The sequence below is a fragment of the Physcomitrium patens genome, chromosome 8 (assembly GCF_059467195.1).
Source record: "Physcomitrium patens ecotype Gransden chromosome 8, ASM5946719v1, whole genome shotgun sequence".
Taxonomy (NCBI): Eukaryota; Viridiplantae; Streptophyta; class Bryopsida; order Funariales; family Funariaceae; genus Physcomitrium; species Physcomitrium patens.
In genome coordinates, this window is record NC_143417.1 from 13,963,349 (window position 1) to 13,968,749 (window position 5,401).

Consider the following 5,401-nt stretch of genomic DNA (forward strand, 5'->3'; position numbering starts at 1 on the left):
CTGTGCTCTTTGTCCCCATTGTTTGGGAAAGTGGATTTTCTCAGTGGTGGGCAGCAAACCTTGTAATGAACATGCACACTAACGAAAAAAAAAATTAGTTTGTAAAGTGAGAACAACAGGGAAAAAAGCTCTCTTTTGTTTCCCGAACACTCGGGCAGGGTTTCTTCCTATGGATCTGTGTTCCCACCGATGGTGAAAAGGTGCCCGCTCCAAAAAAAGTAACCAAGGAAAAACAGCTACATAGAGGAGTTGTTGAACAGGTCCCGCTTGATGGATGAATGAATTCGAAATGAATGTGCGTGAGCGTTGCTTCGGTCTTTCTGTTACAAGTGATGACAAAGATTATGGGTTTGTATTTGAATCGAATTCCAAATATTTCAAAGTTTTCTGCACCTCTGAATCATGGAGAATGTAAGGTATACGTTAATCAATCTTAATTTTATGTTAAAATTCTATATGATGATTTGTTTTTTTTTTTTTGTTTTTGTTTTTGTTTTTTTTTATTGTTGTTGTTATTGTTTCTAAAAGAAACAAAAATGTGTGAGTATTTTTGAATGTGTGTGTAAGTACACATTCATTGGTTTACATAATAGATTATTGGGTTGCGACTTTATTGTGAAAAAAAACAACAATCATTAAATTTTCTATTCTTGGTGAAGTGGTTTGAATGCAAGACCTCTGGTTTGCTTTTACACATGTTTTTAATGTTCTTTGCAAAATTATAATCCAGTGAAGTAAACGTATGTAATGTAAAATTATCGTTATACATTCACATAATGATGGGGACACAAAAAAATGGAAAAGACACAAAGTTATTTTAAGATACACTTGTGTAAGTATTGCATTGCACTTCAATTTTTTCAAGTATGTAAATCATCTTACCCTGCAAACTGGTGCTCCTATCTCTCAATAAGTCGTCAATGCTTAATTTTAGTTTTGAATTTTATAAATATTTAGAGCTTATTTTGTTTTTTCGTCTTAGCTTAAAATATCTTGTTTCATTGTTTAAATAACAATGATACTTCATTTATTTTATTCCTTTAATGGTAATTTTCAGAATTTCATCCTTGCTTGCTCTAATTTAAGCTCAATCAACTTACTACAGTAAGTATAATCATAGATCATCCAAATCAATTTCTGGATTTATGGGAATATAAATGTAAATACATAAACATAAGTATACCCACACCTATCAATATGTTATTAAAATGAATAGTATAATAGTCTATCTATAGACAATCCTCCACAAAAAAATCTTATCATTCTCTATCTTTACTATTATAAGATGTTTTTGACATTCACACATCAGTAAATATTTTATGTTGATATTTCCTACATTATTTTCTTTTTTTTATTTCACACAAAAAAAGAAAATAAATAATTAAAATTGATATGCCTAAAATGTCTATAAAAGAAATAAGCCAAAGTAGAGGGATGAATCACAGCACAAATGGGTAAAAAGTTAATTAATTTGCTTGGAAGTTATTTCTGAAAATCTAAAAATTCTTAAATTGAAAATTTGAAAACATCCTCTTTGTTTATGGAAATAGTAAAAATCTGGAGCACAAAGTTCATGGTATATATTAATGTTCACATTTCTTAGACCACAATCCAATAACATGGCACATCATATTTAATGTCCATTTCAGGATTTTACCAGAAGGTTTTTATTTATTTTTGATGCACAAGAAACCAACCCTGGGTGAAACTTAAAATAAAAATAAAAAACAACGTGAATCCATGACAAATACGGACATCATTCTCTGTACCATTCAATCTTCATTCAATCATCCTCTTACATCCAAAAGAACTACATTCATCCAAAATTTATCCAACAGTCATCCCTCATTAATCCAACGTTGGCACACCACGGGAAACACTCTCGGCAGCGTGGCTCCCGAGGCACATATTTCCAGTGGTCTGGCGATTCAAAAACCTTGTTTCTTTCTACACAATTCGAAACTCCCCGCACCCTGTTGAAAGATAATCCAATAACACTCATCTTTTAAGCTGTAACCTTGCGGCGTAATTTTTTCTGAAAGTATTAGCAGGAGTACCGGGATCGAATCTCTTCAAGTACGAAAATAGTACTGTCTGCACAGTGTTTTTGCATTGAGTAATGCACTTTTACGTAACCTGATCGTAACTTGATCTTCCATCTTCATGTGGCTTACTCCATTGACCCGATGATCGTTGACAGCATTGCCGTGCTAGTTCTCTTCTTCAACCATAGCCAGGGGAGGGAGGGGCTGGTGATATTCCCTCATGGTCTCCAGTCGTCAGGACGAGAATCTGGCGTCAAAGGCGCTCCGGAGAAACGCTTCATCGGTGGGTCCAATCTGCATGTAAACGAGCCGTGGCTTCATTGCGACGGGGTTTGTGACCACAGGGTTCGTGCCCAGCTGATCATCACCCCCACCAGTCCCTGCCCCCCACTCGCTCCTTGTAGACGTGCTCACATACTTGCGAATCGTGGATTATACGAATTTTCCAAGAGTCACAACGTACCAACAAAAGGTACTTTGCCACGCTGTGTTTGACCACATACAGGTAATAGACTCGTGTGTTAAAGAAATCTCTATGCAAATGCAGAAATAACGAACCTATAGCACTGCGCCAGAATTCAACATGCAAAATTTATTCATTTGTTAATTGATTCAGGTCGTCGTCAAATTCTCCTGACTGTGCAATCCGTGTCCAATTCTGTCGTTACTTGTGCAAGTTTTAAAAACTGATTCGAGTTTTCACAGTCGAAATTCACTAGAAATCGCAAGCTTATTTAAGGATTTGAGAGGACTTCCTGCAATGCTCATCGTATGGCTGCATGCTGCACGTTCTTCAGACAAGAGTAGACGTAAATTGTAGAAACCTGCGCTTGCATGGCAGAGGTTGCGTTACTAAACACCGATAAATCGCAGCTTTCATTTAATGAATCACTTTGTGCAGAAATCGGGAAATTCCACACATGATCTTGAACGTTGTGAGCCAGATTACACAAGAAACAATGGGGTGCGAAGACTTTTCTAGTTTTAAAGTGAAGCTGCCGCAAACTAGAAGGGTCCTAGGGGCCCAAGAGGGTTACATGTTAATTGTTTCAAGGCTGTGTTAGCGATTGGAGATGGGAGAAACCACATGAATTAGCCACCCATTCACTTAAAAAAGATAAGTAATAAGTTAAGGCTCATCCACATTGCTGCAGGATGGACACGTCTCAATGCGCCCCTGATGATTCAAGTACCCTTGTGGACATTGAGGATTGTGATGGGCCGGATGTTTCAGAAGGGTTCTCACACACAGAATCTGAGTTACAGCGACACGGCAGAGCATCTGAAGAAGTGAATCAATGAGACAGAACCGGGGTATAACTTCCTTATAGGGAGTGATCACCAACTCCAGATCCAGGCCTGATTTGGCTGTCAGAGAGACGATTGATGAGGAGAGAGTACTCTTCTAATTTTGCGCATTCAGCGGTGATGGATCCGCCACGCCTGTACGGTAACGAAGGCCTATGTCTGCATCAGGGCTGAAGTGTCACGAAGCCTGTGAGTGAGTGCCATACCAGTCCGACTAGCAATGCACCCTCCCAACAACAGCAGCAGCAGCAGCTCCCCGGAAATAAAAGAAAAACAAGAAAACAGACAAAAAGATTAAAAAAAAAACACCAAACCTGATCCATCCATCCATCCAGCTTTTGGGTTAGCAAGATCGCAGCTGCAACGCACCCGAGCAACAAAGTGGATCGACCTGGTCTGTGAAGTGCACACCCAACTCGAGGGCTCCTTCAACGCCGTCAAAATGAGAGAGTCCTGGCCTCGGATTCCACGCCCACGGTGTTGTTGTTGTTGTTACGGTGTCCAAACTCTGGGTCTAGACCGCTGTTGGTTAATTGGGTTACCTGCGGTCTCAATTACTAAACCGGTTCATGCCTCCTACCAGCAACTACAGCCACTACCACCCCACAAATAAAAATTAGTAAGAGTCGATGGTACTAATAGTGGGCTCATTACGTCATAATCAGTTGACCAATGGCGCTTCCTTGCCATTGATCGTTACAGATTTTAGAAGCTAGCAACATCATACTTCTGCAATTTTGTGCAATTTTTGTTGTATGAATGCTGTAGTCATCTTTCTAATAAAATCGAAAGATCTTGCTGATTGAAGCTAAAGGAACAATAAGAATGGACAAGGAAGGCCATCTAAGCCATGCTGCTTCATGTGAACAAAGTTGGTTGCTGTTATAGTCAATCGGTAAGATTTTAAGATCATACAAACAACACCAAATGTAAGGCATTGATATTTGTGGTTGAGATTGTGGTTTCTTCTTCTTTTTGTATCAATCTTGTGATTTATTTAGTCAAATTGTTTAATACATACATACATACATACATACATATGTAGGAAATTTTTAAATCTACCCACCCATTAGCTAAATCAATCCATTCATCATTATACATCCTTCATCCTTAATACATAAATCCTTGAATTCAATTATTCTTGATTTAGAAAATAGATGGATGGATTTAAATTTACTCATGGAAATTGTTAAATCTACCCATCTATTTGTAAAATTGACTCATTCAATATTATACACCCTCCACGCTTTGTACAATTGTTTTTGAACTTAATAAATATTGCAACAAAAGGATCAATTTAGCAAATAGGTGGATGGATCTAACAATTTTCTTTATATATAATATTACTTGTCCTAAGTTATAGGATTGATTCACTTCTTCAACATAACTTATAGGAGATTAAAACTTATTGAGGTTGCCAAAATCATGAATTTGTTTGAATATATACTTGCTTGTTACTTAGTACATTCTCCCTTTATATGCCCAACACCTTGTCACCACATATTATGTCGTACTTCACCAACATCTAATAATTGTAGATCTATGAATAGAAGAATGTGCAACTTTCAAGCTCTCAGATGGTTCTTGTTGAGTAGACCAAAACTAAGTTTAAGCTTGTGAAAGAACCATCATAAGTTAGTACTAGCAAAATTCTAAAGAAACATGATAAGTATGAAGCAATGGACAACAATCAATTTCAAGCAAAGTATCCAAGGATAGTTTACTTTCTTGATGTCAAAAAGCATTTACATTGTGGGTTCTCCAATATTAATCTTGAAATATATTGGTCATTGGAGCTTATTAATAAGCACAATTAATGCTTTGCAAAGATGATTGTAATTCTTGAAGATAAATTTGAGTTTTTAAATGATTGATTTGAGAAATTTCTTTCTTGCCACAAATGCATGGAAAAGCAAGCTCACCTAATCAAGTTGGTATTGATGTAGTAATGCATGCTTTGTATACTTGTATTATAAGCTACAATTTTGAGATGTCTATAATATAGATAAAACAAGATTATTTTACAATATGGTGCCAGATCAAATCAT

General features: G+C 36.8%; 1 long non-coding RNA gene across 1 annotated transcript; it reads right to left on the minus strand.

The window, feature by feature from the left end:
- Positions 1 to 1,766: 1,766 nt before the first annotated feature.
- Positions 1,767 to 4,148, minus strand: LOC149988484 (uncharacterized). Its single transcript, XR_016504575.1, has 2 exons — positions 3,083 to 4,148; positions 1,767 to 2,869 (listed from the first exon to the last, which is right to left on the minus strand). It is a non-coding gene; the product is annotated as an uncharacterized LOC149988484 (long non-coding RNA).
- Between the last annotated feature and the right edge of the window lie 1,253 nt (positions 4,149 to 5,401).